General features: G+C 42.9%; 1 protein-coding gene and 1 non-coding gene across 3 annotated transcripts in view; one reads left to right on the top strand and one right to left on the bottom strand.

The window, feature by feature from the left end:
* Positions 1-844: 844 nt before the first annotated feature.
* On the bottom strand, positions 845-964 carry LOC133229293 (small nucleolar RNA ACA64). Its single transcript, XR_009730527.1, has one exon. It is a non-coding gene; the product is annotated as a small nucleolar RNA ACA64 (small nucleolar RNA).
* Positions 965-11107: 10143 nt separating this feature from the next.
* The window catches only part of FHIP1A (FHF complex subunit HOOK interacting protein 1A), a 301594-nt gene continuing 289023 nt past the window's right edge, over positions 11108-23678 (top strand). For both annotated transcript variants that reach the window (XM_061383995.1, XM_061383994.1), the window contains exon 1: positions 11108-11196. The gene's annotated coding sequence lies outside the window, so the exon portion shown is untranslated. The remainder of the gene's footprint in view (positions 11197-23678) is intronic.

Here is a 23678-nt window from a genome sequence, read left to right as displayed (position 1 = left end):
GCTTGCGTCTTCACTTTGAGTAGAGAAAAGCACAGTGATCCCTCTATGACCACTACTTTCAAGTTAATACTTGATTCTCGGCCATTGCAAAAAGAACAAAAATAAATGTGACATGTAACTGTCAGAGTTCTGTCACATACTTCAGAAAGTGTATCTAGCTGGTTTTAAAAGAAAATAACTTATTAAGCAATGTTAAGTAGCTTGTGCTTAGTCACTCAGTCGTGTCTGACTCTTTGTGACCCCATGAACAGTAGCCCACCAGGCTTCTCTGTCCATGGCATTTTTCAGGCAAGAATACTGGAGTGGGAAATTGCCATTTCCTTCTCCACAGGAATTGAACAAGGGTCTCCTGCATTGCAGGCAATTCCTTACTGCTGAGCCACCAGGGAAGCCGATATAATATAAAAAAATTAATCTAAAAAAAATGAAAATAATTATGGAAAAATTGTATGGCTTGATTAGTGAATATTAAGAACACCTAAATAAATGAAGCAACATACCATGCTAATAATGAGATAATTTAACTTTTTTTTTTTTTAGATCAACAGCTTTATTGAAAGATGAGAGAAGGGGAGGTGGGAGGGAAGCTCAAGAGGGCAGGGGGATATAGTTATACATATAGCAAATTCACTTCTTTGTGTAGCAGAAACTACCATGACACTGTAAAGCGATTATACTCCAATAAAAAATAATAACAAGAGCAGATCCCCTTCCTTCCCACAGTTCTGGTGCTGTAGGACTCAAACTCTGAGCATCCAGGTGTCCTGTGGGTAGAAGACAGGTCAGGGGTCAGATACCAGAATTTAGAACACGCCAGCAGCTGCAGGCAGCCCAGAGCAGAGGTACATGTCAGAGCCTGGGTTTTACCCCCCAACAAGGAGGAGTGAACAGTGAGCTGAGGCCCTGGTGGTTCTGGGCAAGGAATCTCACCTGTGACCAAAGTCACAGGTAATTTTCAACCAATGCCAATGAGATGATTTAACACTTTAAAGATTTAATTCCTCCAAAATTAATCTGCAAGTGCAGTGTGATTTGAAAAACAATTCCAGAAGGATTTTTTGGAGGTAAATCAATAAAATAATTCTGGAATATATTTGGTGAGTTATAAAGAGACAATTTTGGAAAATAAGCCAAAGCAATTGAAACAGTGTCACAGGATCAACTCTTTAAGCCAAGAGGGCAGGGTAGAAAATCAAGAAACAGATCTGTATATAAATGAGAATTTCTTATATGATAGAGAAATAAAGTCAGAAGAAACGATGGAGTATTAGTATTAATAAATGGCACTGAGAAATTTTCTCACTGCAAGGAGAGAAATACAATCAGATCCCCATATTATATAAAAGTAAACTCCAAATGTATTAAAAAATCTAAAGATAAAATATAAAATGAAAAAAGAAACTGTAAGAGTATCAGGAAAGGATTTCTTGAATAAGAGTTGCAGGTCAGGCCCTCTGGGAAACAGACTCTAAAATAAGAGATTTGTGTGGGGGCTGTTTATTGGGGTGTTCCCTCCGGCCCAACATGGATGAAGGCAGTCTTAGCCTGATCCCGTGAGGAACTCTGGAGCTGAGGGAGCCCTTCTGATTTGAACTCAAGCTTTACTCTTTGCATAGGCCAGTTGTTGGTTGCAGGTTGTCCCCAAGAAGTGGGCATGGCCCTGGGTGAGGCAGCAAGTCAAGGGCAATGCTCAAGTTTCCCACCTCTTCCCCTTGGCTATTGAATATAATGTTGCTCAGAATGTTGGTGTGCAAATATCTCTTCCAGATCCTGCTTTTAATTCTTTTGGATATATACTCAGTAGTGGAATTGCTGGAGCATATGGTAATTCTCCCTGATGCTGGGAAAGATGGAAGGCAAAAGGAGAAGAGGGTAGGAGGGGATGAGATGGTTAGATAGCGTCACTGACCCAGTGGACATGAGTTTGAGCAAACTCTGGGAGATGGTGAAGGACAGGGAAGCCTGGCGTGCTGCGGTCCACTGGCTCGCAAAAAGCTGGACACGACGTAGTGACTGAACAGCACAACAACGTGGTCATTCTAGTTTCACGATTTTTGTGGCACTTACTGTTTTCCACAGTGGCTGTGCCATTTCATATCCCTACTGACAGTGCACAAGGCTTCCTATTTCTCTACATTCTCCCCAACACTTGTTATTTTCTGTTTTTTGCTTTTTATTGGCAGCCGTCCTAATGGGTATGAGGTGATATCCTAACTTTGATTTGCATTTTTAAACAAGTTTTTAAAAAGTTAATTTTTGGCCATACCCTGCCACATGTGAGATCTTAGTTCCCTGACCAGGGATAGAACCCACAACCCCTGCACTGGAACCACTAAACCACAGTAGAAGTTCCTTGATTTGCATTTTTAAATCTAGCTTGTTTTTTAAAAGTTTTGTCTTATAATTATAAAAATAGTGCATATTCATTATGGAAAATTTGGAAAACATAGAAAATCATAGTGGAAAAAGAAAAAACTCCCTCAGAATCCTGTTACTTTAACATAATCAGTGATAATACTTTGGTCTGTATCTTTCCAGTCTTTTTTTTTCTGTCCATATTTCCAGATGACTGGTGCTAAGTCATAATACCCCTTTGAGCAATTTAGAAAAAGACATCCTGTTCTCTAGGTGAATGCAACCCTGAGCCAGGGTGTATGGCTTTTGACAAGCAGAGAATAGCTAGATTTCAGATCTCACTTGCCCCTAGGGGAGGTAAATTATGCTGTGAAGAACTCCTGTAACCATATGTTGTAGTTCTGAATGTATCAAGAGATTTTTTATATATATATATTTTATAAATCTGAGATCATACTATTTGATAAACTGTGTTTGGATAGGATAGAATTTTAGTTCATTCCTATTTATCAGTTAAATTATTTCCAAAGTTTTGATATTATAAAATCTTGCTAGTATGACAATACTTTTTTTTCCCTTCAAGAAAACTGTGTTTATTTGTATTCTTACCAACAATGTACAAACTTGTTGACCACTCTGCAACACTGTATATTAGTAAATTTTAAATCTTTTGGAGACTATAAATTATGTGTTCACCTTATTAATATTGAAGTTTGGTATATGTGGCCTTTTTCCTGTTACTTGCTGTACATTTGATACGACAATACTTGCACATGAATCTTTGTGTTTAGAATTATGTCTTTATGATAAAGTCCCTAGAAATTGCCTTGAAGACTAAATTAATGAGTGCTTATTATTATGTGCTTTAGACTTTACTTAGGAAAATATAAAGAGATAGAGATGTACAATTCTCATTCCAAACCAATTATCTAGGTACTGTGATTGTTACTTTTAGAGAGAAAGTTGAGGCACAACAAGAAATGAATGAGTACTTATTAAAGTTATTTGATGCAGGTCACAAAGCTGGGAAGCAGTTGAGCTGGGTTTTGAAGACATGACTGTCAGCTGCATCTGCTCTAGAGCCCCTAACATGCTAAAGTGATTCACTTTAAAAGAAAAGACAGATGGTTTTGAGAAGAGTTTTAATAATTAATAAGCCTCATATCATCAGTGGAGTAGACCCTGACCACTTGACAAATTTCCTTAGGAGAAAAGATCATTCAAAAGCAAAGTGTTTTTATTAAGATATTTGGTAGAAAAAAGAATTTGATGGGATGATTAATATTCTCATAGGATATACATTGTTCACTTTTGAGTTCTTTTTAAGGAAAACAACTTTAGAAACTAATTTAAATTTAGATTTAATTTGACTGCAAATGATAATGTCTTCATCCTTTTTTTAGTTTCCAAGGTTTCTGGGTCGATGAAGGGATCATTTTGATGTCCTCATCTCAGAGTGCTCACTTCCCTATGCTACGCCTAAACTTCTGTTTTTTGTTAAAGGTGATATGCTTTGCCCATTTCCTCAACGAGATGTGACGATATGGACTACAGTCTCATGAGCTGTCTGAAAGAACAGTATGTGAAAGTGTGGGTATTAGTAAGATACTACTCTTCTTTTTTTCATATGATCATGGATTTTTGGTACTTTAAATATTTAATGATTTGAGAAATGTATAATACAATATAAGACATAATTACATTTTTAAGTGGGACTAAAGGAGGTGCAGAGAAGGCAATGGCACCCCACTCCAGTACTCTTGCCTGCAAAATCCCATGGATGGAGGAGCCTGGCAGGCTGCAGTCCATGGGGTCGCTGAATGTCGGACACGACTGAGTGACTTCCCTTTCACTTTTCACTTTCATGCATTGGAGAAGGAAATGGCAACCCACTCCAGTGTTCTTGCCTGGAAAATCCCAGGGACGGGGAGCCTGGTGGGCTGCCGTCTATGGGGTCGCACAGAGTTGAACACGACTGAAGTGACTTAGCAGCAGTAAAGGAGGTAACCCTTGAGAAACCTATATGCAGGTCAGGAAGCAACAGTTAGAACTGGACATGGAACAACAGACTGGTTCCAAATAGGAAAAGGAGTACATCAAGGCTATATATTGTCACCCTGCTTATTTAACTTATATGCAGAGGACATCATGAGAAATGCTGGGCTGGAGGAAGCACAAGCTGGAATCAAGATTGCTGGGAGAAATATCAATAACCTCAGATACGCAGATGACACCACCTTTATGGCAGAAAGTGAAGAAGGACTAAAGAGCCTCTTGATGAAAGTGAAAGAGGAGAATGAAAAGGTTGGCTTCAAGCTCAACATTCAGAAAACGAAGATCATGGCATCTGGTCCCATCACTTCATGGGAAATAGATGGGGAAACAGTGGAAACAGTGTTAGACTTTATTTTTGGGGGCTCCAAAATCACTGCAGATGGTGATTGCATCCATGAATTAAAAGACGCTTACTCCTTCGAAGGAAAGTTATGAACAACCTAGACAGCATATAAAAAGCAGAGACATTACTTTGCCAACAAAGGTCCATCTAGTCAAGGCTATGGTTTTTCCAGTGGTCATGTATGGATGTGAGAGTTGGACTGTGAAGAAAGCTGAGTGCCGAAGAATTGATGCTTTTGAACTGTGGTGTTGGAGAAGACTCTTGAGAGTCCCTTGGACAGAAAGGAGATCCAACCAGTCCATCCTAAAGGAGATTAGTCCTGGGTGTTCATTGGAAGGACTGATGCTGAAGCTGAAACTCCAATACTTTGGCCACCTGATGCGAAGAGTTGACTCATTGGAAAAGACCCTGATGCTGGGAGGGATTGGGGGCAGGAGGAGAAGGGGATGACAGAGGATGAGATGGCTGGATGGCATCACCGACTCGATGAACATGAGTTTGGGTAAACTCCGGGAGTTGGTGATGGACAGGGAGGCCTGGCGTGCTGTGATTCATGGGGTCGCAGAGAGTGGGACACGACTGAGCGACTGAACTGAACTGAACTGAACTGAAAGAAAATAAGAAAAAGAAGGAAATCTTGTCTAGCTCCTGTACTTAAGAAATCTAATTTTAGTTCCTTTACATATATAACACACCTAGAGAGTATAAAAATAAATAAAATGAGAGAAATTAATGAAAAGTACAAGTTAAAAATGGTTCCTATTATGTTACTAACATATGCATTCAAATCAATGTACTTATTTCTAACTTGTTAATTACTGTAACTTGTACAGTAGTAGGGTTTAAATCAATGGCTGTTTACTGGATGCATGTTGTTAAAAGTGCATCTCTAAACCAGAACTCATATATTGCCAGTGGGAGTATAAATTGGTATAGCTACTTTGGAAAACTGTTTGACAGTTTTAGCTAAATGTCGTTGATACATACAGCCTGTGTGTGGTGTGCATATGCACTCTCAGTTGTGCCCAACTCTGTGACTCCATGGACTATAGCTTGCCAGGCGCCTGTGTCCATGCAATTTTCCAGGCAAGAATCCTGGAGCAGGTTGCCACTTCCTTTTGCAGGGATCTTCCTGACCCAGGGATCGAACCTACGTATCTTGCATCTCCTGTATTGACAGGTGGGTTCTTTTCCATCTGAGTCACTGGGGAAGCCCCTGTATACAGTCTCACTTCAGTTCAGTTGCTCAGTCATGTCTGACTCTTTGTGACCCCACGGACTGCAGCACGCCAGGCTTCCCTGTCCATCACCAGTTCCCGGAGCCTACTCATGTCCATTGCGTTGGTGATGCCACCCAACCATCTTATCCTCTGTCGTCCCCTTCTCCTCCTGCCTTTGATCTTTTTCAGCATCAGGGTCTTTTCCAGTGAGTTGGTTCTTTGTATCAGGTGGCCAGAGTATTGGAGTTTCAGCATCAGTCCTTCCAATGAATATTCAGGACTGATTTCCTTTAGGATGGACTGGTTGGATTTCCTTGCAGTCCAAGGGACTCTCAAGAGTCTTCTCCAACACCGCAGTTCAAAAGCATCAGTTCTTTGGTGCTCAGCTTTCTTCACAGTCCAACTCTCACATCTATCATCTAGGAATTTCACTTCTAAGAGAGCGGGATACCTGATTATGCCAGAAAACTTAGAGAAAAGCACAAAAAAGAGAATAAAAATAAACTGTTATCCTAGTATGGAGATAGCAATTGGTACAGATAACATTTTAAAGGAGAACCATATTTTACATACCATTTTGTAGCAGGCTTATTTTATACAATAATGGATTGTGAATGTATTTTCATTTACTAGGTATTTAACAATGTTTTTAAAAGTCTGCCTATAATATTATAACATGGCTAACCCATAACATATTGTGCTTATGCTTACTATAATTTTGTCTTTTGGGTATTTAGGATATTTCTACTTTTTCACTACATTTAAATAACAGTGTAGTAAACATTCATATATGTGAATTTTTAGCAAATATTTGAATATTAGAATAACTTCTTAGAAGTGAAATTTCTGGTTCAAAAAGTATAAACATTTTAGTTATTTAGACACAAATTGCTTAAAATGATTGTGACTTATACTCCCTTCCACATGGCATGATATTGTCCAGCATCCATAATAGGCATAATTTTTTTTAATCTTTGCCAAATTTATAAATAAAAGAAATAGTTGCCTCTTATTCTAGCTTTACTTAATATGATTTGACTTCTTAAAATTATTGACTTTTTAAAAAAAGAATTCTCTGTTCGTCTCCTTTGATTATTATTCTATTCTTATGTCTGTCTTGTTTGTAAGAATGGTTTATTAAGCAGTAGCAATCAAAATTCTTTGCTTAATACTTCTGTTGTGGATATTTTTTTTCTGTTTTATTACCAACTTTTCATACTTGAAACTCTTTTCCCAAACTAGCCAACTCGGACATTTCAGTTTTTCCCTTTGAGAAGGCAGAATTTAGGGGAAACTATCATAACAGATAATTGGCGTTAGGCATTTTTGTTGGACTTCATTTCTTACGTTTTTCATTTCATGTCCTTTCTCTCCTGTTTTCCGTCCCTTTTCTTTACTTTTAGGGCAAAATGGATATATATGAATTTCGTATTTGCAGAGAGAGAACTAACATCCTTAAGTGGCTGCCAGGTGTCAGGTACTGTCCTAGATCCTTGACCACATTAATTCATGTGCATGTTGGGTGCATGTTAAGTCGCTTCCGTCGTGTCCGACTCTGCGACTCTACGGACCATAGCCTACCAGGCTCCTCTGTCCATTGGGATTCTCCAGGCAAGAATACTGAAGTGGGTTGCCATGCCCTCCTCCAGGGAATCTTCCCAATGCAGGAATTGAACCCACATCTCTTGAGTCACCTGCATTAGCAGGTGGGTTTCTTTACCACTAACACCACCAACAACCTTAACAATTATTTTCTTCATTTTATAAGCTGAAGAAATCAAAGATCATCCAAATCATTTGTCCTTTCTTTCTTGTCTTCCTTTTAACTTTCTTACCCTCAACCTACTCCTTTTGAAGTCTTTTCCATCCTTTTTTTTTTTAAAAAAAAAGTATTTCTTTTTATTTATTTGGCTGCACTGGGTCTTAGTTGTGGTATGTGGGATCTTTTCTCTTTATTGTGGCATGCAGGGTCTTTAGTTGTGGCATGTGGGATCCAGTTCCCTGACCAGAGATGGAACCTGGGTCCCTTGCAGTGGAAGCTTGAGTCTTAGCCACTGGACCACCAGGGAAGTCCTAAGTCTTCTCCATCTTTGTTCTGGCAATTCCATTCTTCCAGCTGTTAGGCCAAACTGCTCAGCATCCTCCTTGTTTTCTTTTTGATAGCCGAATATATTTGGTAGAAATATTAAAATAATCATTACAGTTCCTCTCACTGTGGAAGCCAGTGAGGGAAACCCCTTCTGTAATCAAAGTAATAATTTTTGATCATGCAACAATGCATTTTTGTTATTATGATCATAGGTAGAAACTGTATTTCAAAGCAGATTGATATAGATTTCAAAGAGGCCTGGACTTACAGAGTAAGTGAAATTTATTTAAATATAAAACAGCTACCTCATATGCTGCTGGCATACTCATATTCACAGTTTATAAAGTAAAAAAACTAAACTGTTAAGGTCCGCTCTGAAATAGATGCATTTTCATTAATACATGCACTAGTTAGGTCTCTTCTTCTAAAACAGGGAGAAAGTCATATTTTTTAAGGAATAAACTCAACACGTCAGCAGCAAATTTCAGTTACTCCTTGTCCTCCACACTCCATATCCAGTCTTCGAGGATTCCCTGTCAACTCACTCCATCCACTACCTCTGTCTCCCTGGCCCAGTTGCTCTCCTTTTGCTCCTGGGTTATTTCTGTAGCCTCTCACTGGTCTCTGCGTCAGCCTTCACCCACGACTGTCCTCAACCCAGGAGTCAAAGTGATCCTATTACAAGGTGTCAGAAGATGTCACTTTCGTACACAAACCCCTCCAGTGGCTTCCAGCTCACTCAGCGTGGGGGCCTCCTTTGATCCATGTCACCTCTCCCTCTTCTCTGACTTCTCTCCTTTCTGCCACAGTGGCCTCCTGGTTGCTCCCAGCACACTCAGGCATATTCCTGCCTCTGCCTCAGGGCTTTTGTACTTGCTGTGCTTTCTGCCTCAAAAGTTATCAGCTCAGATATCTTGTTTCCCACTTCCTTCAGGCCTTTGCCCAAATATCTCCAGCAGCTTTCTTTGATCGCCTATATAAGAGAACATGCCACTTACTCCTTATGTTCTGTGCCTGTCTAATTTTTCTCCACAGCATTTCTAATCATTTGGCATGAGTGCATGCTCAGTTACTTCAGTCATGTCCACCTCTCTGCGACCCCATGGACCATGGTCTACCAGGCTCCTCTGTCCATGGGATTCTCCAGGCAAGAATACTGGAGTGGGTTGCCAGTTCCTTCTCCAGTGATAAAGTATGGAGTGAAGTGAAGTTGCTCAGTCGTGTCTGGCTCTTTGCGACCCCATGGGCTGTAGCCTACCAGGCTCCTCCGTCCATGGGGTTTTCCAGGCAAGAGTCCTGGAGTGGGTTGCCATTTCCTTCTCCGAATCATATGGCAGTCCACATATTTTTTTTATCATTTGTGTCTCCTGCCTGGAAGGTAGACTCCATGAGGGCTACAATTTTTGTTTTTGTTCTCTGCTGTGTCCCCAATCCCTAGGAGAATGCCTAGCATGGAAAAAACACTCTATAATGGTTGAATAAATGATTCCCCCACATCCCAATTGTTAGAACAGGCCCTGACCTGCTGGGCAGAACTTCCTGGCTCCTATGCTTCTATCTCCCTGTCCTTCCGCAGCTTTTAGTTAGCCACCTGTCTTGGACTTGTGATAGGTGGAAGGTTGGTGAATTCTGAGAGTTATTTGCAGCAGGTGCATCCCTGCTGCAGTCATCAGAATAGCAGTGGTGGTAGAGCCGGAAGTGTGAAGTTTTTGCATCCTCTGATTACCAAGGTTGCAAGAGAGAACCCGAAGCTAGATAGACTAGATTTTCGTTGTCACTGGATGCCATTCATCGAGAATGGAGGGAGGAAGATATACTTCCTCCAAAGGAGAATCTGGTGAGGCGCCAGCAGGATGTTGCGGGTAGGAAAAACCCCACATCCGCCTTTGCAAGCCATAGTTTGGCCCAACCCGCTCTGATTGCAGCTCACCTCAAGTTTCAGCCACACCAACCACAGGGCTCTGGAAATGCCAAGAGAGCCTCTAACCAGGAATTTGATTCCTCCTCCTGGATTTAAAGTTCAGAAAGCAGATCCTCGACTTTACCATCCAAACAGGCAAGGAGCCTGGAAGGAGGAAAAATGGGGAGGAAGAGGTGGCAGTGCTAGCAAGACAGTGGGCAGGGTCTCCGATGATAAGCAGCCAGCAAACATGGAGTCCGGTCGTCCGTGGTCCGAGGTCTGGGTTCTGGAAAGGTCTGGGTTCTGGAAAGGCAGTGCCAAAGGCCATCGCCATACCCTTGGGCGATAGGGAAATGGATTCCCAACCTGCTCTCTCATTTTCCGAGGAGTTGTGAGATGGGGAAGTTTCTTTTTGCTGTTGAACTGTCCAGTTAAAGAGCCCTCATATTTGGGGGAAAACTGCCAGAGAACTGTGACACGTACACCTATACTCACAGGGTGCGTGTCGCATGGAGGTGTCTCACTTTCTCCATTCAGCAGAACCCAAGTAATGAGCCTTTTGGCACGACTGTAAACGTAGTGTGTGTGTGTTCGTGAAGGGGTGTAGTTCCAGCGATAGACGAGTCCCCAAGGGCGAGGTGTCCTCCATTTCGCCGGGTTCAAGTTTCGGTGGAAACTTTCCCTCAGAGGCTCCGCCTCCTTCACCTTGGCAACGGGCGCCGGGGCCAAGTCGCAGCCGATTCGGCTCCTCTCCACCCTGCACCTGGCGGCCACGCGCTGGGGCAGGGGCGGGGCCTGCGAGGGGCGGGGCCTGCGGGGGCGGGGGCGGGGCCGGTGGGGCGGGGCCGGGCGCGCGCTCCCCGGGGCCGGCCTAGCAGGTTGGGCCCCTCCCCGGCCGAGCCCCGCCTGCGCTCCCGAGGGCGCGGGGTAGTGGGCGGGGGAGCCGGGGAGCGGCGCGACTCCGCCACCCGCTGACGCACCGTCGGCGAGTTGCGCTCGGACCTTCTCCCGCCTCGTCCTTTCCCGGGGAGCCGCTGTAGACTTGGAGCCGGGCGTGGGGGAGCTGAGCAGAGATCTGAGAGCCTCGGCCCGCCCGGGAGCGGAGCGGACTGTCCCGGACTCGGCGAGGAGCCCGGTCCCCCTTCCTCGCGGCGTGCGGCGCGGGCAGCGGCACAAACTTTCTGCACTGTCCCCCCACCGCGCCCTCGGGAGGAGGAGCCGCGGCCACTGACAGGTACGTGGCGCGCGGTTCTGAGACTTGCGCTTGAGGGGGTCTCTTGCTTTAGGGGTTGTGGGAAGCGGGAGGGAAGAAGCGCCTCTTCCTGAGCTCTCAGACCGGACGGGAGGCGCAGGAATTGGGAGCGGGCCCTTGGGAATAGCCCAGACAAGGTCTCTGTGTCGGGCCAGGCGCGGCGGGGAGGAGGTTGGCTCCCCGAGCCGCGGGACCGGGCGTTACTCTGTGACTGATCCCGAGGGAGAGAGAGCTAGCTTGTTTTGACGGAGAAGGATGACATTAGGGCTCTCCACCCTTTTCTTGGTCCCTGGGGCCGGAGAGCTGAGTCCTACGGGAGAAATAGGCAAAGGCAAAGAGGTCTGGGGCTCAGTTTTCCTCTCCAGACCTTGTCGCTTTTATACCAGAGGCGGAGGCGGTGCCACTCTGAAGTTTGCTGTACTTGCCAGGTGTGAAGACTTACTCGTTGGGTGGCTTTTGCTCAATTTCATCAAGTTCTCTAATGAAACTGCTTTCAAGTCGTAGTTATTATTGACGGTGATGATGATGGGGTGTGTGTGTGTGTGTGTCCTGCTCCGACCTTAACAAAGGTCCTTTGTTATAATTCCACTTCTCGGGAGTGGAACTGCTGTCCTATTTCAAGAGCCCAGCCAAAGCCAGGTGTGATGGCAGGGGTAGCCTTGTTTCCTGGGGACTTTGGGAATCAAATGGGCAGGTCTAATGAATTAGCCCAGTTCTGTCCCACCCACTTGGATCCATCCATTCTTAATAGAGCCCGGTTTTGTTAATCCCAGACTCCTAATTTATCCTGCTCTGTTGTGAATGGATGGATCCAACTGGGTGCACAGGGAACTCTTCCCAATATTCTGTAATAACTAAAATGGGAAAAGAATCTGAAAAAAGAATGGATATATGAATGTGTATAACTGAATCACTTTGCTGTACACTTGAAACTAAGACAACATTGTAAATCAACTATATTCCAGTATAAAATAAAAATTAAACAAAAAATAGACCCAGCTTCCACCATTCAGCAGGTGCTGCAACCTTCGCCATCCAAGGTGAGGAATATTCCCAGTGGAAGAGAGGAGATCAAAACAGAGGAGAGAGAGTCCTGAGGAGGAGAAGCGAACAGTGCACACCACTTGTTGCTTCCCTGTAGACTGGGCCTGCTGTCTGCCTTCCCTGGAAGGGGCCTGCTATCAGATTCATCTCATTAGAAGTCAGCTGCTCTCTGCTAATAGCCACAGCAGCCCTGATGAAATTATGTAGGTCATTGAAAAATAATTCCTGCTTAATCACCTTTATCCTGTTGATTAGTGAGAGAAAAGATTTCCTCTCCTTAATGTACCATGTCTGGTTGGCAGGGTCACCTGCCTGACCTCAAATTCACTTGGACACCTGGCCCCGGACAGGATGTTTTCCCTGAAACTGCCCAAACGTAGCGTACCACAGCCCAAGTCCACATTTGGAGAACTTTAGTGGTCTTTGCTGGACAGGAATCGAACAGGAGATTCAATCTGTACATTTACGGCTTAATGTGGCATACTTGTTGGATTTAGATAACCTTTTCAGATAATTAAAAGCTGGTTTCTTTTAGTTCCAGTTAACCCCTTTCTGCCAGGTTCATAGAAATTGTTTCCATGTTTGTCTTGAAATAAAGTTTGGGGTCCCATTTGTCATTTGTCCTGTAGATTTAGGAATAGGGTTTAACTGTGTGGGGCAGATGGAAAAGACAAGAGAAACTGCCTATCACTGAACTAGATTCAGAGAGAGATTTAGAGTGGTTTCACAATCTAGGCACAACTACCCAGCTAGCTTCCTACCTTCCCCTAAATAGAGACAGTACGGTTGTATCACTTTATATAAAAGAAAAGATATTTATTTGGCTGAGCTGGGTCTTAGTTCCAGCACGTGGGATCTTCAATCTTCATTATGGCATGCAAAATCTTTAGTTGTGGCATGTGGGATCTAGTTCTGTAACCAGGCATCCACCTGGGGCCCCTTGCTTTGGGAGTGTGGAGTCAGCCTCTGGACAACCAGGGGAGCCCAGGCTGTATCACTTTTAATGTAGGCCTTTGAAGACCAGAAATGAGAGGATTGTGTTGATAATACACTGCTGGACAGTTCTTCGTGATAACTTCTAGAAATTGGTTCAAAACACTTTCTCTGCAGAGTTCTTTTCTGCCAGCATAGGAAGTCAGTAGATTATGTCTGTAGGTCAGAAAGCAGATGTACAAATAATGTTGAAATATAGAGGTACATATTAGCAGAAGCCTGAGGTGTGACTTTGGAAATTATGTTCTTGTTTCACTTTTCGAAAGAGAATTTTATAAGAAAGCTCCCTCTCTCTGCAAATATAAAACAGAGCTGCTTTCTCTGATGCCTGCTTAGATGCCCGATGTTCTGTGCACATTTGTCTCATTGGGTGATACATAGGCCCTTGGAAGAGTCGGCCTCTCAGATTTTGACCGTGGAACATGATTTACTTCATCCTTACTTCTCACACTTCTGTGAAGCGTGAACACCTTTACTTCACTCTTACTCTTGATGACGTCTGCCTCTTAGTTTTTAGCCTACATAGGAGAACAGTGCTCAAGTGGCCAAGTAGCTTCAGGAACTTCATTTATAGGGATCTCTTAGTGAAGACAATAACAGAAAGTAACTTTTTTTGTGGGTCTTGAGATGGCTGACTTAACCAAAAAGGCAGCTCTTGCCATCGCTTCTTGGACATTTGGCTAAGATCAGATGTAGTATGGGGGCTTCCCTGGTGGCACAGTGTTAGAGAATCCTCCTGCCAGTACAGGAAATGCAAGAGATGCAGATTCCACCCCTGGGTTGGGGAAGATCCCCTGCAGAAGGAAATGGCAACCTACTCCAGTATTCTTGCCTGAAAAATCCCGTGGACAGAGGAGCCTGGCGGGCTACAGTCCCCGGGGTTGCAAAGAGTCGGAACATGACTGAGGGACCGAGCACACACCATATTTGTGCTTTGTGTTTCAACCATTTTAAAGTTCGTGCTATTATGTTCAGATTATACAGGAGGAAAACAGATGAGATTCAGAGAAAATAAGAAACTTTTAGGTGCATATTTTGTTCCTGTATGTGTTGAACTCAGACCCAAGTGCAGTGTTTCTGATTTAGAGGCCAGGCTTTTAATTTTTTCTCTGCTACATTTTGTGCGGTGTTTGGATGCAAAATGGGGTCTTATTTCTCCTTAACCAAAATGCGTGCTCGTGGGGGACTACAGAAGCACGTACTTACACGTGTGTGTACATGCATGTCATCTTTATGTCCTTTGCATCTTAACAGTGTGGCTGCACCCCACGAGGTGGGGTAGGTAAATAAACACCCTCCTAGTTGCCATAAGGAACTTTGACTAGAATCTACAGTTGAAAAAATCAGAAAATAGAATTTAAGTGTGGGGTTTACAAATATGGAATTAATTACTAGAAGAAACATCTAAAAGAGTTGAAAGGGCTTCTTTTGGAGAGTGGAACTCAAGGGTGAGGAGGAGCCAGGCAGGACTCTGCTGTTTTTGGCCAAGTACCTTATAACCTTATACCTTATATTTTATGCTGTGTACATGTGTATTGCTTTTTTAGGTCTTCTTTGGCAAGGAAAGAGTAAAGGTTTGTTTTTCGAATTTTAGAGTCAAAAGGGACCGCAGAGATTATTTCCAGCCCTTTCCTCTTGTAGGTGAGGAAATTGAAATATAGTTGAATTGTTTCGCTAAGGTCTCCCAGGTTCACACCCTTCCCCAGGCAGGTGGAACTTTCCTCGGTGCTTGTGATTCCTTAGTTGCCTTTCCAGGCATTGCTCCCTTCTCCTTTCTGTCTACTTTTTACAGTGCTTGATTAGGTTGTTGGACTGTGGATTCAAAAATAGGTAATTATATGTAATTCCTCATATTTCTATCACAAAAATCCTTCAGAGTCTGCATAATCTGTACACTTTTGAGGTTAATTCTATAATAACTTTTAATTAGGATTAGAGACACTTTTGCAGTCTGCAGCTATTCAGAAATTAACGGTGTTACTCAGTTGAGTTTGATAAATACTGGAGTTTGGCTTAAACTTTTATCCCGAGAAGCTATTACTAATGGGAGATGATAAGAAGGTCTTTCTGATATCTATGTGGGTTGTTTAATTTTGAAATTCTGAGAATAAGGGAACAACGGTCTTCCAAGAGAGAGGCTGAGGCAGGTGATATAGCAGAACTATAATAGAAAAGTTTTTAACACTCCAAGATTTCTCTTTTCTTTATACATGAGATTTTCTACTTTCCCTCTAAAATTATATCACCAACTTAAAACTTTATTTTTTTCTGATTATACACACAATACATATTATTCAACATTCAAACACTACAGAAATGTGTAATGTTGAAAATGAAAAGTGCCCTGTGATGTTGTATTCTAGAGAAAGTTCCCCCAAATTTTCCTAAATTAAAATATATTTATAATTGTGATTTTAATAACAAGTGGGGGTAAAATAGCACAACTTTCAACTTAATTTTTAACTTAATATGCATTGAAAATGTTTCCATAGCCATACATACAGATCATACTGTGTAGTATTGCATCACAGGTAATTTAAACAATTTCCTATTGTTGGAAATGTGGGGGGTTTCCCATTTTCCCATAGTAGGAATAATACTTTGGAGAACATCCTTGAAAGTATATCTTTGTACACTTGGGTAGGAGAGGTTTGTGAAAGAGTCAGAGGGATGAAAAGTTAAATATCTCTAATTTATACTTCCTCCAGTAGTGTCTCTACATTTTAAACTATATTAGTGGCTTTTTTATTTTTGAATGTATTGGACCAAAGATAGAAATTATTAATATATGAGCAGACTCTGAAACAAAGGTCATAGTAACAAAAGGCGCTGAGCTTTTAGGTGAGGCTCACCTCATTTCAGATTTTTTTGGTTTTAATGTTTTCCCCAAGATAATATAGTAATTGATAACAGCTCTAAAAATACTCTGCAGTTGTTGGATGAGCTGCTAATTACTTTTTATGGAGCATAGTTAAAAAAATTTTTTTTAAGAAACATTATTCTAGGACATGCCATTAAGGAGTTCAGGGAATCCACTAGGCTTTGCAGAATGCAGAGTGAGTGTGTATTATTAGGTCCTCGTCTTGTACGAAAATTTACCTCTGTTGAAATATTGGTCATGGGTCAATTTTACGATCTTTAGACCTGCAGAAAGTCCCAAGAACTAATTTTACTCATCTATGTGTGGAGAAGGCAATGGCACCCCACTCCAGTACTCTTGCCTGGAAAATCCCATGGACTGAGGAGCCTGGTGGGCTGCAGTCCATGGGGTCGCTAAGAGTCGGACAGGACTGAGCGACTTCACTTTCACTTTTCACTTTCATGCACTGGAGAAGGAAATGGCGACCCACTCCAGTGTTCTTGCCTGGAGAATCCCAGGGACAGGGGAGCCTGGTGGGCTGCCGTCTATGGGGTCGCACGGAGTTGGACACGACTGAAGCGACTTAGCAGCAGCAGCAGCAGCAGCATGTGTGGCAAATGTGAAATATAATACTTTGGCTAAATTTCATGACCTAGGCTCATTGAAGCAGGAACATTTCAGGAATTCCTGTGGCAGAGTTTGTATTGGTCATCTTAGAGAGCTGATTAATATTTTCATGGAGTCCAAGCTTTGTTCATAACCATTCAGTTAGAGGATTATGTTTCATTCCTCAGGATGAATACCTTCTGTTTTGTTTGTCTTCATGGAACTTGTACTTGGAGTTCATTCATGATTTTCTTTGTAACATATTAGAATGAGCATAAAAACATCTTAACAAATATAAATGTACACACATGCACACTTATATATATATATATATACACATACCCCATGTGTGTATATACACACACACGTGTGTTATACATGTGTGTATTTATGCATAAGTAATATAAGCTATACTTTAAAAATATCATCAGTAGGTCATTTAGCATAAATATTTGGTGCACCCTTAAAATTAAGATGATGTCTGCCCATATTTATTTTATTAGGAAAAATGCTTCTTGATGTCTTTTATATGAAAAATTTCTTAATAAATTAAGAATTTTTTAGGATACAGGTGAAACTTCATTGTATATAGTTCTTACATTTTGGGGTTTTTTTGTGGGATGATGAAACATTTCTTGTGTATTAGTCTAGGTTATTGCCTGTTCTCTAACACTGTTACTTTTTTAATAAGTTGAATATTTAAAATCCCTCCTGTTTGTGATATATTTCAGAATGTTTACACTTTGCTTATTTTAAGCAAGATGCAGTAATGTTTATGAAAAAAGTGGCAACAGGACTTTCACTGGCCTTGATTTGCTTCAGGAAACACTAGACAATGTGCTGTTTACTCAAGTTGTATTAAAAACTTAATGGTTAATGCTAATTTCTTATCAGCTTGATGAGGTTTGTCCATCAGTTTCCTCCTTGTACTTCTCCACTGGACTCATGTTGAGGACTTTGTGTGTCTGATTTGGAAAGTGGACCCTGCATTCGCTCTTGATGAATCAGCTTGTAAGCTGTGGTTTGGTTGTTTGGGGGCTGGTTGTGTTGCTCCTCCCTTTTTTCCTCCTAAAGTCATCCTACCTCTTGATCATGTTTTAGGATTAGTGTGCCACCTAGGAATGGTCATTCCTCCACAGTGAATCACAAAACGAGTCACTCTTGCGGGGCTTTCTGACTCAAGCCTGACTGATTGAGCCTGCTGTCCTTCGGGCTTCTGTGGAGGAGGGGCGGGCACTCCTGGAGCAAACTCGCAACTTGGCTCCCTCCCCTACACAGGTGATCCCTAAATCTGCATCCTCATTGCTGACCTTTGAAATCCTAGGCTTGCTTCTCCAGTTCCTGCTGCATAGGTCTTTATTTGGATCCTGACATCCTATTAAACTCTAGGATGACAAGAGTAACTCCTCTTGGTCACCTAGCTGAGTACCTTATTGTGAACAGGATCCTATTCGTGTGTGTTGTTCACGGTCTGCGTCTTATCATCACGTGGGCAATTATAATGTGTTTTACCTTGTTTTCATTTCCAGTTTTTCTTTCTAGAATCCATTTGTATGCCATGATTGGTCTGATTCTATACAGTACAGCTTTGCTTATGTCACTGATCATGGTCCTTGTTGCCTACTGAGTAACAAGTCAATTCAATGTATAATGGCTAAATTTAGGTGCCAAATTTAATTGATTGGGTGACAGGTTGTCCAGGGATTTGATTAAATGTTGTTTTGGGTGTGTCTGGGAGGGTGTTTCTGGATGAGCTTGACTTTGGAATTGGTAGACTGAGTAGAGCTGATGGCCTTTCTATTGTGGATGGGCCTCATTCAGTCCACTGAAGACCTGAATTGAACAGAAAGGCCGAGGAAGGGAGAATTCGCGCTCTCTGCCTGACAGGTTTTGAGCCAGGACATCCATCTTCTGTGCCTTTGGCCTTAAGCTTGGACTTGAACTGTATTATCAGCTGTTCCTCTCTGGCTTGCCAACTGCAGATCTTGGGACTTCTCAGCCTTTGTAATTGCATGAGCCAATTCCTTATAATAAACGTTTCTGTCTGCTTTTATATATATATATATATATATATATATATATATATATATGGAAATGTGCATCCTTTATTTGTTTTTAAAATTTTTGGTGGAGTATAGTTGCTTTACAATGTTGTGTCACTTTCTGCTGCACAGCAAAGCGAATCAGCTATATGTATACATACATCCCTTCTTTTTTGGGTTTCTTTCCCATTTAGGTCACCACAGAGCACTGACTAGAGTTCCCTGTGCTGTCCAGCAGCTTCCCATTAGTTATATACTTTATACATGGGAGTGTAAATATGTCACTCCCAGCGTCCCAGTTCATCCCACCCCCACCCCTTTCTGCCGCTGGTGTCCGTGTTTGTTCTCTCTGTCTGTCCGCCTCCCTTACCTGTATGTCTTCGGTTGGTCTGTTTCCCTGGCGATCCCTAACACTCGAGGCGTCTGTGGTGTGCCCCATGCAGGCCCTCTCTCAGGCTGCCGTGCGATCTGTTCTCCATTCCTGAGCACACCTACCTATTCCTTTCCCACTCTCTCTGCTGGGACTGGTCCCTCCTCTTTCCTATCTCGGTGATGTGAATTCTTCAAATCCAGTTCCAAGCCTGTGTCCTCCATTAAGCCTTTCTTGGCTATCTTTTCCTGTAGCAGTTCCCTGGCATCTGAGCCTCTGTACTGAAATATTAGGAATTTAGTCATTAGACATTAGCTTTCTAGTGTTAAAAAATCTTTAATACAATTGTTCTTGTTCCCAGTTATATTATAAACTCCACGAGGACTCGGATCAAGCTCTATACTGCAAATCCTCCACTGTTCTTGGTTTTGCTTCACATAGTAGGTGGTCAGTGTTTACTGATTTTCTTTTAAAGCACTAAGCTCTACCGAGGAAGGAGAGGCAAGTGTGGGGCGTGTGTGCTCAGCCCCCCACTTTGTGTCCAGGGAAGAAATGTCTAGCTCATTGCCCACAGGACCCAGAACTCTTTATCAGAGCAGTGCTCCAGGGAGACTCTGCCAGTTGTTTGGAGTTGTTACTAGAAACAAAACTTATACATTGTCCTTGACCTAGAGCTAACTTTTCATAAGAAGAAGTTGAGCCATATTTAAAGTTCTGTTTAAATATGAAGTACTGGTTTGCAACTATTCTTGCTCTCATCTGCTTTGCTCTTATCTCCTGTAATTCCTTTTGCTCTGCCTGTGGTGAAGTCATTTCGTATCTTCCTCCATAATTATGTTACATAGCATGTTGGTATCAATAATTTTGAGCAAGGGTCAAGAAGACTAAATATGGAAAAAGAGCTCTGTGTTCCTAGACAATTTGGGTTTGTCCAATTTTATGCACGTTTCATTCAAGCTCTGTTTGATTTTCCTCATTTCTCCTGCAGTTAAATGTAGTTTTTGAGGAACATCATTGCAAATCTGACCTCCTTATGCACTTTGGTATGTCTTTTAATCTCGGAGTATTTCAGATCCTCTGCACATTCCTTCTCCCTTCCCCTGCTGTCCTGCACTTATTTTCTAACATATTACAATTTACTTATTTATTTTGTGTATTGTTTATCAGTTAACCCCCAAATAAGAACGTAAAGCTCCACAAAGGGCAGGGATCTCTGCTGAATTAGTTTTGACTCTCTTTGACTGTGTCCCAAGATGTAGACCAGTGCCTGCCATTCAGTAAAGTGTTTGTTGAATTGACTGGGAGTTTGCTGTCTTTTTTTTTTTCAAAGATTAAAAAAAAAACTATTTATGTATTTGGCTCCACTGTTTCTTCACTGCAGCACACAGGATCTTTAGTCCTGTCAGACAGAATCTAGTTCTGTGCCCAGGGATCAAACCCAGGCCCCCTGAGTTGGGAGTGCAGAGTCTTAGCCACTGGTGGCTTAGCCGGTTAGCCAGCCACCACGGAGGTCCTCGGGAGCTTGCTGTCTTGAAAATTCTTCACACCCTTGGTTGTCTGGGCTTTCTTTTAAATCCTGTTGGCCCCTCTTCCTTTTTCCCCTCTTGTTACTGAAGGTCCCTTCTATTCAGACCTGGGCTTCCCAGGTGGCACTTGTGGAAAAACACCTGCCTGCCCATGTAGGAGACATCAGAGACAAGGGTTCAATCCCTGGGTTGGGAAGATCCCCCAGAGGAGGGCATGACAGCCCACTCCAGTGTTCTTAGCTGGAAAATTCCACGGACAGAGGAGCCTGGCAGGCCACAGTCCATAGGGTCACAAAGAGTCGAGCATGACTGAAGCGACTTAGCACCTCCAGACCGAGTCAGGCTCCAAACCACATACCCACCTGTCCCGAAGGTTGCTGCCTTCCTTGCAGCCGCATCTATAGCAGGACTGATTTAGAGTCTCCTGGCTGTTCGTGGCTTGAAGAGCACTGTCGCACATACAGTCTCATCTGAAGTCATTTTGTGTCGGTGGCGGTGCTGAGTGCTTTAGGGCTCGTCTTTCACCAGAGCATGCAGGTTAGCAAAGTCTCGTGGCATCAAGGGGTACGCCATTCTCCAGTGTGTGCTGGGCACACTCTCCCCTTGGCTCTGCTCTTGCTAGCTTAAAACTAAGGAGCATGCCTCTGTGATAGCAGCTCTGGCCTTCTTAGGAACAATCACTGTCTTCCTCAGAAGAGTGTATGTATGGTATAAGCCCCCAAGTAGAGTGGGAAAAGTGAGGAAGGGAAAAGAAAAAGAGACAGACAACACCAGCACGTGTATGGGACACTTCTCACTGGAAAGTCCTTGGGTAGATGCTGAAAACAGTTGTTGCCTCGAAGTTAGTTTAATAGAGTAGTTCCAGCAGCAATTGGACACAGAAGCATGGAATCGAAAACCTTGGCCTGAAGGATGCAGATCGTGTAGAGATGGGAACTGGTGATTTTTGGGTTCTCTGTCAGTAAATTGCTGTTCCTGTCCTCCTGGCCTGTCGTCACTGAGCTAAGAAGATGGAGCCATTTTCTTCCTAAAGGGCTTCTGTTCTTGCCTCCAAGCCATGGGAGTGCTCAATAACTATTAGTGTCTAATGATGACACAGGAATGTTCCTCTGAGCAATTGCAGAGCTGAAGGCGTGTCTCACAGCGACAGGCTCTCACAAATCTCCTTTTGCTGTTTTGAAATATCACCGCCAGGGGAGTTGTATACATCTTGTTTAGGCAGAGGGGTCTTAAATATTCATCCTTTTACCTCTTCCTTAAGAGGAATGCCAGCATTTCATCTTCAGGCTGCCAGTAGTAATTTTGGAGAAATTGTATTATGACTTTTTCAAGGTACTTATTTTCATATAGCTCATTTATTTATGCATCCATATATTAAGTATGCTTGATGACGAAGGGCATGTACTTTGAGGTCAGTGGAGAGTCAGGGGTTAAATGGAGGTCTTTGGTGAATTATACTCTCTGGTAAGGTAATTAGCAAGTATTTATTGTTGTGGGAGGCAACGTGGGCATGGTGGAGAGAAGGTGCAGTTTGGACACAAATCTGGCTCAGACCTCTGCTTTGCTATTTAATAATTGTGTCTGAACCTGTTACTTTCCTGGGATGAACCTTAGCTTCTTTATGTTTTTATGCTCAGTCATATCTGACTCCACAGCCCCATGGACTGTAGCCACCAGGCTCCTCTGTTCTTGGGATTCTCTAGGCAAGAATACTGCAGTGGGTTGCCATTCATCCTTCAGGGGATCTTCTGACCCAGGGATTAAACCTACATCTCCTGTGTCTCCTGTATTGGCAGGTGGATTCTTTACCACTTGGGCCATCGGGGAAGCCCAAGTTTATAATGCACCCCCCACCGCAGGAATTTTCCTTGAGGGTTAAATAAGATAACACATCTGAAATGCTTACCATGGAAGTAATAATCAGTACATGGTAATTGTTATTTATGTACTAAATCTCTGTTGGCAGTCTTCTAGGGATTGTTAGTGGGATTCTTTCAAGTTATGAGTTAATATGTCTACAAGGCCACAAAAAATGTTGACAGACATGTATTTGACACACAAAAAATTAGGACAGCTTGTGATTAAGTGTTATTTGTACAGAAAGTAAGCATGCTGCTGCTGCTGCTAAGTCACTTCAGCTGTGTCTGACTCTGTGTGACCCCATAGACGGCAGCCCACCAGGCTCCACCGTCCCTGGGATTCTCCAGGCAAGAATACTGGAGTGGGTTGCCATTTCCTTCTCCAGTGCATGAAAGTGAAAAGTGAAAGTGAAGTCGCTCAGTCGTGCCTGACTCTTAGCAACCCCATGGACTGGAGCCCACCAGGCTCCTCTGTCCATGGGATTTTCCAGGCAAGAGCACTGGAGTGGGGTGCATTGCCTTCTCTGAAAGTAAGCATAAGAAACCAGAAATGTAGAGGTCACTGTGGTGGGGATTTTATTAGGATTCCTTTGGTTGTAAGTTATTAGAAATTTCAACTATATGGAAAGGGAATTTATTGACTCACATGGTCAAAGGTATGAGAGAAGTGAAGGAGGTATTGGAAGCCAAAGCTGGAAACTCCTATACCACTGAGAGTCTCAGTGTCTTTTCCCTACTTCTTCCTACTTCTCTCTGGTTCAGTTTTCTCCATGTGGCTGAGGGCATGGCTGCCCGAAAGCCAAGGATCACCCAGAAAGAGGGCCTGAGCTTTTAATCTACATCTCAGAATCCCAGGGCTGCCTCTGATTGACCTCCCTTGGATGGTACCCTCTTCCCTGTGGCCGGCGGCGTACGTTATTTGGTAATTGGCAGCCCCGTCTAGAAACACATCGTTTGGGTGGAGAAAAGGAGCGGTCTCCTGAAAGAAGGATCGTGCCATTCTCAGAAGAAGGGTGGGTGCTGGATGCAAGAGTAGGAGCTGTGTTTACTGCCGAGGGCAAAGAGGACAGCTTGAGCTGGTTGCAGGGAGAGCGTCAGGTGTGCAGAGCACCAACCAAAGGCACCAAGTCCAGAATGAGAAGATGGGTTATTATCAGTGAAACA

Source organism: Bos javanicus, chromosome 17 (genome assembly GCF_032452875.1).
Source record: "Bos javanicus breed banteng chromosome 17, ARS-OSU_banteng_1.0, whole genome shotgun sequence".
NCBI lineage: Eukaryota > Metazoa > Chordata > Mammalia > Artiodactyla > Bovidae > Bos > Bos javanicus.
This window is presented reverse-complemented; position numbering and strand designations above follow the sequence as displayed.